This window comes from Macrotis lagotis, chromosome 1 (genome assembly GCF_037893015.1).
Source record: "Macrotis lagotis isolate mMagLag1 chromosome 1, bilby.v1.9.chrom.fasta, whole genome shotgun sequence".
Taxonomy (NCBI): domain Eukaryota; kingdom Metazoa; phylum Chordata; class Mammalia; order Peramelemorphia; family Peramelidae; genus Macrotis; species Macrotis lagotis.
In genome coordinates this window covers 495213614-495230022 of record NC_133658.1, presented here as the reverse complement: position 1 = coordinate 495230022, position 16409 = coordinate 495213614, and the positions used below count along the sequence as shown (strand labels likewise).

The 16409-nt window shown below is 32.9% G+C and overlaps 2 pseudogenes; both read left to right on the top strand.

Annotated features, from left to right (window-relative positions):
* The first annotated feature begins 759 nt into the window (after window positions 1–759).
* Window positions 760–1137, top strand: LOC141520440 (small ribosomal subunit protein eS27-like; annotated as a pseudogene).
* An 11051-nt stretch (window positions 1138–12188) lies between these two features.
* On the top strand, window positions 12189–13321 carry LOC141506786 (transcription elongation factor A protein 1 pseudogene; annotated as a pseudogene).
* Window positions 13322–16409: the final 3088 nt, after the last annotated feature.

The window sequence follows — 16409 nt, the reverse complement described above, 5'->3', positions numbered from 1 at the left end:
ATAAGGGAGGGATTCTTAGAAGTGGTGTATATTAGGGAGGCAGTGGTTAGAAGTCAATTAGATACTTGAGGAGGAATAGTTAAAAAGCGAGAAAAGTGACAAATATAGGATGAAAAAATGGTATGGGACAAAATCATGTATAAACAGGTAGAATGGATTAAAAATCAGAAGAGAAATGTACTATTTACAAAAAATGAGAGATACACAATGAATAAAAAATAAGGACTGGAGCAGAATTTGTTATATTTTGATAAAATGTATATAATAAGTAATATCAATACTAAATTATATGGACTAAATGCCATAGCATTCAAATTATTAAAAGAAAAGATAAATTAATTACAGGTGGAAACAGTAAAACCATAAACATGGGGGGGACTTCAATCTTCCCTTCTCAGGACTAGATAAATCTAACAAAAATAATTTAAAAAATTAAGGAGATGAAAAGAATCTTAAATAACTAGATAAGATAGATATCTGGAGAGAACTGAATGGGAATAGAAAAGAATACAACTTTTCCCATATATTAGGGCATTAAAAACTGGATTGTCAAATGGAGAAAAGCAAAATTTTTTAAATTTCCTTTTTAGTTCATAAATGCAATAAATATATTTAATAAAGGACCATGAAAAATTGCTTAAAAATTGATTGGAGGGGCGGCTAGGTGGTATAGTGGATAAAGCACTGGCCCTGGAGTCAGGAGTACCTGGGTTCAAATCTGGTCTCAGACACTTAATAATTACCTAGCTGTGTGGCCTTGGGCAAGCCACTTAACCCTGTTTGCCTTGCAAAAACCTAAAAAAAAAAAATTGATTGGAGACTAAATAACCTAACATTGAAAAATGAATGGGGCCTTTCCGACGGTAAAGATCTCCCCGCACCAACATGCCTCTCACCAAAGACCTCCTACACCCCTCTCCCGAGGAGAAGTGGAAGCACAAGAAGAAACACCTGGTGCAGAGCCCCAATTCCTATTTCATGGACATAAAGTGCCCCGGGTGCTATAAAATCACCATGGTCTTCAGCCACGCACAGACAGTGGTTCTCTGTGTCAGATGCTCCACTGTGCTCTGTTAGCCCACTGGAGGAAAGGCAAGACTTACAGAAGGATGCCCCTTCAGATGGAAGCAGCACTAATAACTGAATCAAGATGAATGAGGAACTGTAAAAAATAAAAGAAATTTGATAAAAAAAAAAAAAAGAAAAGAAAAATGAATGGGTAAAAGAACAAGTCATAGAAACAAAAAATAATTTTAGCAAAATGAATAATAAAACAACATGTGAAAACCAGTGGGATGCAACAAAAACAGCAATCAGAGGATATTTTATATTTCTAAATTCTTACATCAATGAAATAGAAGAAATAGCTGACCAATGAACTGGGTGTGTAACTGAAAAAAATAGGAAAAGAACATATTAAAAATATTCAACTAAACACCACATTGAAAATCCTAAAAATTAAAGGTGAGGTTAATAAATTTGAAAGTAAACAAACTAATTAATAAATAAAACTAGAATTTGGTCTATAAAAAAACCAATGAAACAGGCAAATCATTGGTTAATATAATTTTTTAAAGAGAGAGAAAACCAAATTATTTGTATAAAAAAATGAATATACCATGAAGGCTTCTCTATCTTTGAAGGGGGGGGGGTTATATTTACTTTCACAAGATTATTGTAGTAATGTGAAAATAAATAAATCATGAAAGAAGAAAAATAAATGAGACATGATTCTGTTCCAAATTTCTACTATTGGTTATAAATCCCTGGATCAGTTGCTCAAATTGTTCAGGACTGTTAATTTCTAACTAGGGATTCAGAGATGGGAGAAATCCCCAAGGTCATGGCTTTTAGTAAGTCCAGAAATGTTAAGCTGACTTGGTCATATGAACTAATATCACTAGCATTTAAGTAGTAGAGCATTCAAATTATAAAATATCTTCATATTCTAGATCCAATACCTTATTCATGATTCTGTGTGGACTCTACTATTATATAGTTCAGTACTCTTATTGCATATTTTCACTTTTAATGTTTGAACTATCTTGTCAGCTCTCTGAAATCCATTACTGGCTTTAAACCTATGATTTACCTAATTTGAAAAATGAGATAGACCTTTATCTTTTCCTAGAAATAGCTGAATTTTAAGAGAAGTCTAAACGGGGAGCATGAGAAAGTATCATCACACTGATATTTTAAAACATACTAGAGACATTTGGAAAAGGGTAGTGTCTTATTAAAATAATGTGAATTGATGATGTGAATCAGAAGTCCCTTTGAAAGAAATTAGAAATGTTACTAGAAATGTTATCTTGTTGCCATTTGTGAGATATATAAATTGTTCTGCCTTCATTTATTATGGAAGTTTTAAAATGAAAGCACTGATATATCTACTGATTTGACAACCTAAGGACACTGTCAAAAGAGAAGATAATTTGAGTAAAGAGAATTTCTGAAGTCAAATAATACAGTAAGATTTTCTCCCAATTCCTATAACTGAAAAAAGTTCTCACAAGATGCATGTTGGACTAGAACCATAACTGAATAGAAAGGGAACTGAGCTAGCTCCAGAACTGAGTCACTAGAAGAAATCAGTTAATTCCCACAATTAATCATTTGCTGTTCTAATCCCCTCAAATTCTCCACTTTCAACTTTAATTAGTTTTATAACCATTCTGATTATATATTTAGTGTCCAATATCTCTGCAGTAGGGGGTTATTGAAGCTGAGTTACATATCATAGCAAATTTTATCAAATGTCCTAAAATCTAGCTATATTATATCTAAATTATTCTCCTAATCAATCCATTTATTAGCTGTCAAAACAGAAAACAAGATTGGTTGGTATAAATATTCCTTGGTTATTTTTGATTAATTCCTCCTTTTCATCCAGGTTTTCTTTGATTACTGCTTCCTTTTCTAAATATTCACTAACTCATCTCTTTTAAAACTATGTTTTGTCAAGCTTAGTATTTTGACTCCATAAATTCCATTTTTCTTCCCTCTTCAGAAAAATAGAACATTTCCTTTTCCTCAATCCTACATCTGCTCTTTGTAACTTTCAACAGCTAACTCTTCTCTTCCTTATCTTGGGTTTAAATTTCCTATTATTATTCCACCTTTCCATTCAAAATTATTCTTTTAGGCACAGAAAAAAAATCAAAATGAAAAGATTTCTAGTTTTTCTTTTTATCAATTACCATTCTTTCATATTCCCTGCTCAGCAGTCTTTTCTGTCAATCTAGCCTCTATTCTCCTTTTAACTTTAAAATCCACTCATTTGCAGCCCTTTGTTTTCTTATACAGTTTCTATTCATTTTAAACATTCACTCTTGCAACTAGTGTCACAATTTTATATTCATCTTCTGTCTCTTGCTTCCATAAACTTTATATCTTTCCAGTTCCTATCTCTAGTCTTACTCAAATGATGCTGAGCAGCGTTAGAGGAAATGTCAAACTTATTCTGACCAAGTATGAAATTTGTTACATTATCTAATTTCAAATTGTCCCTTTTTATCAAAAGTTTTGCCAATAGTTTTTACCCTTGGGGTGGCTAGGTGGCTAGAGCACTGGCCTTGGAGTGAGGAGTACCTGAGTTCAAATTCAGCCTCAGGCACTTAGTAATTGCTTAGCTGTGTGGCCTTGGGCAAGTCACTTAATCCCATTGCCTTACCAAAAAAAACCCCAAAAAAAACCTAAAAAAAAAGTCTACTTCTATCTGTATTTGGGGTCCAGGTCCAAGCTGCAGTGGTCTGGTCTCTCTTAGCCACGCAACTGCCATGCATTAATTAATAAACCAATATGCTCAGAATATCAAACTTTTCTTTTTTTCCTCAGTCATTTCATCTTTTACCTGAAATAATGATTTAGGAACAAAGGAATGGGAGTAAAAGGTCTTTGTTTCTTTTCAGAGTATATCAAGGTTTTATATGGATTTCATGAATCCTAGCAAATAAAAATGATTCCATAGAGAGAAATGAATCTGTTAGGTTACAGGTCTTATATTTGATATCAAGTAATGCCCATTTGAATATTCTATATCAAGGTCCTTTGAAAGAATAATTCTTCCATTACAAAAATTATCCCATACAAGAGATCTGTTGCTTAGACTGAGATGGAAAAAAGGCTCTTTATAACTGCTATAGGTACAAATTGGAATGTAATCGAGGACTGAAGTTCAATAGGGGAGCTTCACTGATAGGATAAAGGGATAAGGGATTCAAGAGAATAGGACAGCAAAGACTGAACTGGTTGACTAAAGGCAGGAGAGTTCAGGAGTTATGACCTGGGAAAGAACCACAGGATTAGAAGGATTAGAAAATACAATGAAGACTAAGAATAGGATTTGGGATTATGAGACAGAGGGAGATATGAAATGTCCATAGATTGTCATCAGATATGGGAATTTCAGTTTTCAAAATCATAAAGTATTAGCAGGGGATGATGGCAAGATTTTTTGTTATGGTTTAAGGTAGGTGTGCTTCATGAGAAATAAACAAGTTGAGGAACTATGAGGTTAGACAACATGAAATACTAAGAGGAAGAGAGGGACTGTAAGACAAGATATTGAACTCACTGAAGGAAAGTAGTGTCTAAGAAGTTACAAGACAACACCTATCAGAATTTTGATTGAATGATAAATAAGAACGTGGCAGGGTCCCATGACCAAGATGAGAACTAGATATTTACTCTTGATTCCCATAAGCTCTCAAATCCCTCCAAAATGGAAATTTTGTCCAGAGTGGAAGGAGGCTGATATGCTTTGAGATCTACTCTCCAAGAAAACAATCCTCAAAGGGAAGGGAATCAGAAAGTGAGCAAGGGAGGAAATTAAGGGGTGGGGGAAGAGATTTAAATTACCAAAGATCTAAGGAAGAAGAAAATTCAAGACTGAACATAAGCAGACAAACCATCAGCAAAAATATTAATAGCAAAAGGAAATATGGTCTCCAAATCTAATTAAGTTCAGGAATCTATAATTAAATACTGAAAAGCAAAGGGAATTGATCCAAAACTTGATGAGATAAACACTATTCCCAAGTGGTTTAAAAGAGAAATAAGAATTATATGAGAATGAACCATTTGACCTTCACAGAAAAAATAATGGGTAGAATAGAAATAATCAGTTTCTGGGAGGGGGGGAGACTTCAATGTCCTCTCTGTCACCTGTAGAAATTGGCATAGTTCTGGGAGTGAGGCCTAAGAAAAAGGGAATCTGGAGAAAAGTCTACAAGACACTGGCAAAAGCTGCCTTTTGGAAAGATCCTAAAATGGATACCTCAGAGTTTTGATTTCATGAAGAATACAGAAGAGAGATGGGGAAAGTCTGATCTAGGATCTTAAACTAAAGAATGGGGGGAGGGGGTTGAGCATAGACAGAAAGAAGGTGGATAATGAAGAATATAAGAAATCTTGCAAAAAATTAAATTTAAAAAAAATCTAACGAATAGGAAGAGTTGAAGAGGAGCAAAGGAGGAATCTATTTGATTGACTGATAGGAAAAAAGAGGTGAAGAATTAAATAGATAAAAGTAAGAAGGAAATAGAATTAAAAAGCTAAATTATAAAAGAAAAGGGTAACTAACAGAAGAGGGGAAATGAAAGTGAGGGGAAAGAAAGTCAGTGGGGATAGTGACATTTTAAAGATTAAGCTATAGTAACTAAAGAAGCAGAGAATTGTTTACAGCAGAAGAGTGAAATTGTAATATGATAAAAATAGTAATAAGAAACAAAGAGAAAAATTTAAATCATAACTTCCAACAAAACAAAAGGCAGATTGAATAAGAAAACAAAACTATACACTCTATTGCTTACAAGAAATACATTTAAAAAAATAGAGATACAGAATAAAAAGGGATTTAAAAAATTGCTATGGATTTAGTGAATCCAAAAATCAAGAGTTACAATCATACTATCTGACAAAATAAAAAATATTAAAAACTAGAAAAAGATAAACAAGGAAATTACATTATGTTGAAAGGAATCATGGTAACAAATCTATATCAATAATAAATGTTTATTATCCTTAGCATTGAAATTCGTAAGGGAAATAGAAAACATTAATACATCAATGAAAAGAAGGGAAGAAGTTAAGGGGGGGCACGTGGATCTTTTTAATAAATTTCTCTTAGGCTTTTTTTTGGTAACAAAGATATAGAGATTGATAGATTATAAACCTACACATATATAACTAACAGTCATTCCCCAATATACAAACAGTTCTCAAAAAAAACTGCAAAATATTTACAACCACAGGAGAAATAATGTTTCAAATCACTCATAATAAGAGAAATAAAAATCAAACCAATACTAAGATTTCACCGGGTATCCTGAAAATAGGCACCAATGACCAAAAAATGAGTAGTCAAAGTCGGAGTTGTGTCAAGATAACTGATAAAATTCAAAATAATTATGGAATCATTTTTTGTGATAGCCAAAACCTGAAAACAATGTAGAAGTCCAACAACTGAAAAATAGCTAAATAAATTGCGGTATCTGAATATAATGTAAAACTACTATGCAATAATAATGTTTGTGAGGATTACATGTAAGCATGGAAACATGTACTGATGCAGAGTGAATTAAGCACAACCAAGAAAACGATATACAAAGGAACTATAGCAAGAGCAGTATCAAAAATAATACAAAAGCAAATATAACAAAATTAAAAGGATCTAGTGGGATTAGATTGAAGAGATGTGAGAAGACACTTCAAACCTATTCCTTCATGGAATTGGGAGGGCCACACATAATACATCTAATCTGGCTTTTTTTTTAATGTGTTGACTTTTCTTTCCTTTCTTAAAAAAAAAATACTTTTAGGGCAGCTAGGTGGTGCAGTGGATAAAGCACCAGCCTTGGAGTCAGGAGTACCTGCGTTCAAATCTAGTCTCAGACACTTAATAATTACCTAGCTGTGTGGCCTTGGGCAAGCCACTTAACCCCATTTGCCTTGCAAAAACCTAAAAAAAACCCCTATATATATATGTGTGTGTGTGTGTGTGTGTGTGTGTATATGTATATTTGTCATAAGGGATGACTTTCTGGAAAGGGAAGAAAGAATAAATGAAATACCTGGGGTGATGTTAGAAACAATGTCAATAAAAAGATTTTAAAAAGAAATTTGGGATATTTGCCCCTTTAATTGATGGAACTTACCATTTCATCAATCTTATTTTAAAATTTAAAAATAATTATGAATATTTCTAAATGAATTGAATGTCCTTTGTAATTTTTAAAGCATATTAAATTTAACATAACAAAATTATCCTGTTAGAGTCCTTAGCCCAACTTCTTCTCTTTTGTACATTGCTTTAATTTTTCAATGATCTTTTTCATCTCTACCTATATTCACTTCCCTATCAAACAGAAGCCCGCCCTTATAACAAATAGCAAATTAAAGTCAAGAAAAATGAAATAGTGCAGTAATCATATCTGAAAATTCTCATTCTGCATGCCTTGAATGAATAATGATGGAACTGGAGTCAGGAAGACCTGAGTTTGAATCTTGTTACAGATGAGACCCTTACTGTATGACCCTAGCCATCCTTACTGTATGACTTAAATTCTCTTTGCCTTAGTTTCCTCATCTGTAAAATGGGAATAATATAGCAGCTATCTTTTAGGACTGTTATGAAATCAAAGGAGATAATATTTCTAAAGCATATTGCAAACCTTAAAACATTCTAAATATGCTGGTTGCTATATTATTGTTATTATGAAATTTTATTGTTGCCCAAGACGGAATCCTAATCCAAAAGAAATCCAATTTAACCATTATGATTCTAAATGTGTAATACAAAAATCTGGTATATTCCTCAATTATAATTCATGGTATAAAGATAAAGTAACTTGCTCATATTTCATTTGTAATACTCAGTCTAGTGAAGAAATTTTATTACAAGCCATCACAGGACTCAATTCCAACAAAAGTTACATAAAGACAATAATTTCCTTTGGAGGGTTAAAGTTCATGTCAAATTATTTCCAATGTTATGAAAATGTTATAAAATAAATATAAGTTTTAAAAAACAGATAAATAAAACAGAAGACTGATGCATTTCTTGAATACAAATAGCAACTACTTTACTCCAATTTGATTGGTATTATTTTCAATTGACATAGTAAGTACATGAAACTAAAGCAATAAAATTTTTACTAAGAATGAAGAGCTTTAGGGGCGGCTAGGTGGCGCAGTGGATAAAGCACTGGCCTTGGAGTCAGGAGTACCTAGGTTCAAATCCGGTCTCAGACACTTAATAATTACCTAGCTGTGTGGCCTTGGGCAAGCCACTTAACCCCATTTGCCTTGCAAAAAGCTAAGAGAGAGAGAGAGAGAGAGAGAGAGAGAGAGAGAGAGAGAGAGAGAGAGAATGAAGAGTTTTAAAAATATACAAATATAAAAGAAAATTGATCAAGCATCCAATGACAAATTTCAGTTTATATAAAATTGCTGAAATTCTGAAAACCCTATGTCAAATATAACAGTAATCTAGTTATTGCCTTTAGTAATATGGTTATTTGACTAGAAATGTATTACATTTCTTAACTATAAAATATAAACAAAAACCCCAGTTAGTTTACTATACTTTGGCATAATTCTAATATTTGCATTCTTATAACCCTATAGAATAAAAGCTATATAGTGTTTAGTAACCTACATACATAACTAGAAATTTGGTAATTTTTTTGAGAATACTATATGATCACAAGACAAATTAATGTATTTAATTTGTTTGCTATTTTCTTCATTAGATATAAATGTTCCATTCAAACTAATATGAAACCTTATTACTCAGGAACAAAAATATTTCATTCCAATATTTTGTAGAGTACATATTCATGTTAGAGCATAAATAAATAAAATTCTGATATGTAAAGACAGTTTGCATGTCTCCCATTCTAATATCTCAACTACATGCAAATACAATAAAAACTTAGGAATAAGAATAAAAATTTTCTAAAACCTATAGGAGAGTTCTGGGAATGTTGCCTATATCTGGAATTCTGAAAACAAAAGGAACTCAATATATGCTTTAATAATATGCTAAAATTCTAATACAATATATAAAGAATTGGTCAATTCTATTTCATTTGTATTACTCTTGGTTAATTCTATTTCATTTGTATTACTCTTATCTGATCAGACAACTCAATTCCAAAGCAAAAGCACTGAAAGATTGCTATTCAAAATCAGTAACAATTATTTTGACAGTATATCATGGTATCCCCTGGTCAAAGGTTCCCCCATTATCTACCAAAATCCCAATTCCTCAACCAGGCACTGAATGCACTCTACATCATTCAGCCTCATCTCATAAGGACTCCTTCATGTGTTCCTCATGATCCAGGTCCTTATTTGCTGCTCCTCAAGAATGCCTCATTTTTTCGGTGTCAAAATTGCCTTAAGCCACCTCCATTTAAATCCTACCCAGCATTCAAAGTCGAGATCCTACTGGATGAACCCCTTCCTTTGAATATCTGCAGCCCTTTGTGACTTCTTAATAGCATTTTATTGTTCTTATTTCATATCACTCTCCTTCCTCCTCCTGTCCCTTTCCTCCAAAGTGGGCTCTATGAAGTCACACACTACATCTTTCTTATCTTAACAAGCAACTAGCAAACCTGTCCATGTGAGCATTCAATTTTTCATTAAATTGGATAGATCTGGTTTAAAGTTCAATGTGAATTATAGTATATTTCAAAAAATGCTTTTTTGTCACAAAGTTAAAACAAAATTACTACCTGTTTTTTTTTTTTATGGCAACAAACTCCAGAATGAGAACACAAAAATCAGCTATTCCCAGGATTTTAAACTAACACATATATTCAAATTAAAAAATAAAGATCCGGTCAAGTGAGCAACAAAATAGCACACTAGTCATTTTCTCTATTTCCTACAACCTCTGAAACCTCTCCAAAACAGAAATGATGCACCAATGATAAAGCAACTATAGTTGTTCCCATGGCCTAGGACAATAAGAAGCCAAACCCCAGGAACTGGCATTTACTGAGCGCTATTCCTAGAGCTTCTACACTATACCAGCAGCAAGGCTGCAAAGCACACCCAAGGCCACCACAGATGCTTATATCAAAACTACCCCTGCACCTGGAGTTGTGGGGACACTGGCTCTAGGTTACAGAAATTTGCTCAGCCCTTCAGTCAGCTTGGTCACAGCCCATCAGAAGCTTTAAACCTGACAGGGATTCAGTGCTGCAGAGTTCTAAACTGCTGGTGCTAAGGGGAACACAGAGAATGGGACAGGTCAGAGACAAGACTGTGTGGGCAAGGATATGTAGCACTCCACCAAGTCTAAGGAAAAAGCGTAATATCCAACTGGGGCCAGTTCTGACCATCCAAAAGTCACTTGGGTTAGTGATTTAGGCTGTTGAACTGCAAATTGCTTAGTGTGCAAGGAGGCTAAGACACTTTGAAATCTTAATCCCAAGGAAACCACAATCACAGGGAAGCGAAGTGTTGGGGAGAGGGTAGGAAAGACTGAAAATACCAGAGATTTCAGAAAGAAGAAAATGTAAAGACCTTGAAAACACAAACAGATAAATCAATAGGAACAACAGTAAGAACAGAAAAAAATATGGCCTCCAGATAATGAGTTCCAACAACTGGACAAATACTGCAAAATAAAGGAAAATGATCCAACACTTGATGAGACAGAGGCTCCTGTGGAATATGAGAACATGGAATTATAGCATGCTGTTCCTGAATGGAAAAGAGAAATGAAAATTAGAGTAAAATTTATGTTCTAGACAGCAAAATAATGAAAATAGAAAAATTGAAATCTGGCACAGCAAGATTCACCAAAAAAACCCAAAAGAAATAACAATAAATTAAGAATTCAAATACAAAGAAGTGAAGGACAACCTAAGAAAAGCAAACCAAAACAAAACAACCTCCCCCAAACAATGACATTAAAAGAAAATTGGCTCATTTTGCAAGCGAAACATATGTAACTTAAAAAGCAGGATGTGAATTAACCTAAGGATCACAAGTCTCCCAGAAGAACATAACAGGGCAAAAAAAAAAAAAAAACCTTAATAAAATGAAAGAAATTATAAAAGAGAACTACCTAGAACTTTATAGACATAGAAATTCCAACTGAAAGTTATGCTCCAGAAAAAAAAAAAAAAACCAAAGCTGCCATCTCCAAGACATAATGGTTAAACTTAAAAGTTCGATTCTGAAACAATAAATTCTACAAGTCATCAGGAGAAAGACCTTCAAACAATAAATTCTACAAGTCATCAGGAGAAAGACCTTCAAATACAAAGGAAAGGACAGCTATTAGTCTAACAAGACTATTCTGAACCTACTAGAAAAAGAAGGGAAAGGAATAATGTACTTCAGAGAAAGGAATAATGTGTTTCAATTTTTATTTTTAGGTTTTTGCAAGGCAAACAGGGTTAAGTGGCTTGCCCAAGGCCACACAGCTAGGTAATTATTAAGTGTCTGGGACTGGATTTGAACCCAGGTACTCCTGACTCCAAGGTCAGTGTTTATCCACTACACCACCTAGCCACCCCCTTCAAATTTCAATGGAGTTCAGCATATACAGCTCAGAGTGGCTTTAACTGTACAGAAAAAAAAGATGGATGTTTAAAAATAAAGAATTTGAAATATTTTTAAATAAAAAACACAAAAGACAAAATAAATTATCTGCTTCTCAAACACCCCAAACAACGGAAATGAAGGAAAATGCATAAATGTAACACTGACAACAAAAAGACCAGTATGAGATTTCTTTCTAAATATACATAAAGAAAAAGAAGTTAGAAACCTGATAGAGGCAATAATGAAGAGGCAGACACAGGAATTATAAACAGAATCTGTAAACACCCTCTCTATAGATGAATGCTTCCTTTGTGGGATTACATTATAACATAGGAGGATAAATAAAAAGTGGGGAAGGCAGCAGTGGAAAAGAGAGAACTTAATGTGTGTGATTTTTATAGAGAAGCATAGAAAATATGAACTGATGCACAGTAAAGCCAAGAAAACAATATTCACAGTAACTTTAGCAAGCTAAGTGGATTGTCACACCAAAAAATAAAAAAAATAACAAAACTATGAAGATCAAATTATAATCCTCAGCGGCGGCTCTTCCTCCCCGGACATCGCCCTTTCACCCCAGCTTCGCCCGCGTCCTGGCCCCACGGGGGTGGGGGGCCGCGAGACCCGCCAGAGCCATGGAGGATGAGATCATTCGCATCACCAAGAAGATGGATAAGATGGTGCAGAAGAACGCGGCTGGAGCGCTGGATTTACTAAAGGAACTTAAGAATATTCCCATGACTCTGGAATTATTGCAGTCTACAAGAATTGGAATGTCAGTAAATGCTATTCGCAAGCAGAGCACAGATGAAGAAGTTACATCCTTAGCAAAGTCTCTCATCAAATCCTGGAAGAAGTTGCTTGATGGGCCCTCTACTGATAAAGATTCTGACGAAAAGAAAAAAGAACCTACTATCTCCTCTCAAAATAGCCCTGAAGCAAAGGAGGAAAGTAGCTCCAGTAGCAATGCAAGCAACAGAAAGGAAGAGACAAATGCTTCTGATTCCCTCATTCCATCTTTTCCCCGGGCACAAAGCACTTCAGATTCTGTTCGAATGAAGTGCTGAGAGATGCTTGCTGCAGCCCTCAGAACAGGAGATGACTACATTGCTATTGGGGCTGATGAAGAAGAGCTGGGATCTCAGATTGAGGAAGCTATATATCAGGAGTTACAGAACAGACATGAAATATAAAAATAGGGTACGAAGTAGCAAATCTCAAAGATGCAAAGAATCCAAATTTAAGGAAAAACGTACTATGTGGGAACATACCTCCAGATTTGTTTGCTAGAATGATGGCAGAGGAAATGGCTAGTGATGAACTTAAAGAGATGCGTAAAAACCTGACCAAAGAAGCAATTAGAGAACATCAGATGGCTAAAACAGGTGGGACCCAAACTGACCTGTTTACATGTGGCAAATGTAAAAAGAACTGTACCTTATACACAGGTTCAAACCCGCAGTGCTGATGAACCCATGACAACATTTGTTGTTTGTAATGAATGTAGAAATAGATGGAAGTTCTGTTAGAAGGAGGAATTGGGAAGATATCTGGATACTTACAAAAGAGGATTTTGTAATTAGCTTTAAAAAAGTAGACCAAGATTCTAGTTTCCCTGCAAATGAAAATTTTAAAACAGTGTACATCCTTTGGGTTAGTTTTTGTTTTTGACACAGCCATCCCTTTTTTAAAAGCCTTCTTTAGAGTTAGTCAGTGGTAAGATCAAGTAGTCAATTGCATGGTGTATGTTTAAAACTATTTTTTCATTTTTATAAGTCAACATTAAAACTTTTATCAATTTAAACTTTTGGTAACTTGTTTGTTTTTCATAACAAATGGAAAATGTACTTTAACTTTTTTACAATATGAGACATACACAAGAGAATTTTTTACTTCTCTATTAATGTGAAAGTGGAATTTGCATTTGTTTCCATATTGGCATATTCCTACTTATATTAAGGGAGAAGAACGATTTGTATAATTTTAGGTTTACCAAATGTAATGTGGTAATGAGATAATACTTGGACAGTTTATCTAATTTGTAAATACCATTTTTGAATTAGCATCTCACTTTAATCACAAGACCACTGTTTGGTAGATTTTAGACCAGTTCTTTATAAGAATATACATTGAGGGAAATAATGTTAAATTTCACCAGTTACTATAGTTTTCCTAACCTGTCCATGAGCTTTATTTTGATGTATAGGACAATAATAATAATAAATGATAGTCAGTGATCAAGCTTGAAAATCCATTAAACATTAAAGCGATGTTCTTCTCACATTTAAATTGATAAATTTTTTTTTATCCTGAAGGTTTTTTGTGTTTTGTTTTGTTTTTGTTTGTTTGTTTGTTTGTTTTGGTGAGGCAGTGGGGTTAGGTGATTTGCCCAAGGCCACAAAGCTAGCTAAGCATCATGATCTGATGTCAGATTTGAACTCCCTTTCAGTCCAGGGCTGGTCTTAATCAGTATGCCACCTAGCTACACCCTTAAAAGTTCTGATTATACTTTTTAAAACCACTAAATACTGGTCGGTAAAACTAGGATTCTCATTCCAAGTTTTCCTTGATGACTGCGTAAATTTTTTTTCATCTTCAAATGTTAAACAGATAATATTAAATAATTTTGGAATACTCTTGTAACATTCTTTATGCCATTTCAAAGCCACTCTCACCTCCCACAAAATATGCATATTTTACAGATCCATTTGATATAATATGGAAAACTATCTAAAATAACATTGGTTAAAATTTGTATTTCAAAAATTGCTCTATTTAGGCCATTCTATCCCACAAATGCTAGATAGCATTTACTGAAGTGAAGAGAAATGTTTGACTTATGATTTAAAAATGATAAAAGGAAAATTGAAAAAAGTTAAACATTAAGTTAATAGGAATCTTATGTAACTCAAAGTATTAAATTTTTCAAATGACTCAATAAAGGTCTTTTTATGAACTTGAAAAAAAGATCAAATTATAAGATGAGAAGATTACTGCACTCCCCACCCACCCACCCACCAGTCTATCCCTTTGTGTAGGTGAGAGGTTTACAAATATTATATATTGCACGTTTTCAGACTATCAGTTGTGCTGACTTTTTTCCCACAGATTATAAATAATTGTATATAATACATATATATTAAATACATAAATAATATGTATAAATATAATTATAACATAATATTCCACAGAATATTATAGGATACTATAGTGATCTAAGAAATTTATAAAAACTTTTTTTTTAAAGCAAAGAGATAAAGTTCTAAACTAAGGCTAAAACAAGATGATAGATGTTAAATAATTGTTTGATTTACCAGACATAAATCTTACCCTAAAGTGGAGCCCTAAAGAGTACTACTCTCATAAAGCAAATACTGGAACTAAACTTTAAAAAAAACAAAAAACCAGAAGTTAATCTGTGTTATCCTAGACCTTTGAATGTTGGAATGAATACCTATTTCTGTTATACATGATAATTTGCTAATATTTATATTCACATAAAGCCCATACCAGGCTCACTTTCTTCACAAAAACCTAAGATTAGTAAATGTCCACAACACACAAGTAAACAAAAAAATTACAATATTCATTATTAAATAAATTCAAGGGTATTTATTCAACAATAATTTTTTACCAAGGAGCAAAGAAACTAATGCTTTGTGGTTTAGCTATTTTTAACCAAAATCAGATTTAAAAATAGCAAGATGAAAAAGATATAACTTAAATATTACAATTACAATATTAAATTTTTAATAAGATCCTGCCTTATTAGGAAGGATTTTATTTCATTAGAAAGATGATGAAAGAAATAAAGATGTTATTATTTCAAATTTTACAATCCATATGCCATTTTTTATTGTTATGGCTAAGTTTACATTTTGCCCAAAAAGTTTCAAAATATGGTTTATTACATGCACTAATACATAAAACACTTACAAGTTCAAAATACATGTTTCATGACTAAAAAAGTTCACCTGAGAATTTATAATATTGCCATGTTTTCTTTCATATCGATGATATAACTCAGAATCCACATGCAATCTTTATTTGTACTGCATTAAATATATTTTCTAATTATTAAAAGTAAATGATTAAACATTAATCATTAACATGTTTTTGAAAATAAGAAAAATATTTAGCACAGAAATGATATTCATATTCTGAGTAGCACATAATTTTCCATTAGTATTAAATCTTTTAAAAGCCTGAAAAATGATGCAATACAATTAAGACTTTGTTAAATGTAATTGCTTTCAGAAAATAACATAAGACATGAAACATTAGAGAACAGGAGGCTAAGACAAATGATTTTTGCATAACATGTACAATGAATATATCTGTAGCAAATTGTAAAGAACTGCAAATGGTGGTCAAAGTATCCATTGTATTATACTGTCATTCTGGTGCGTGCATAATCTATGCAATATACAGAATAAAAACTTCCCCACCTCATGAAGGGGAAAAGCAAAAATGTTTAAAAATTCTTTAAAATATTTTCTGTACATCTGTTTTACAACTTGACAATCACTTGCATATGAGGTAGTGTAGTTATTTGTATTACATGCTGGTTATAAGGAATAATATTCAGTATGAAGAAATGAACATTTTAATTATTGGCCAAACCTTAGAAAATGATTCCTTGGGCTAGTTTAGTTACATATCTGAATATATAGATTTAAAACCTAGTGCCAGAAAATTATTTTTAAACTCTGGAGACAATGAGGCTTTGTCATAAAATACTGAATAACCTACCAATACTTACAGTAGTAATGAGAGCAGATTATTTGACATTTTTGCTTATACACATGTTGATATGAAAAACATCTATGTGTATAATGAGG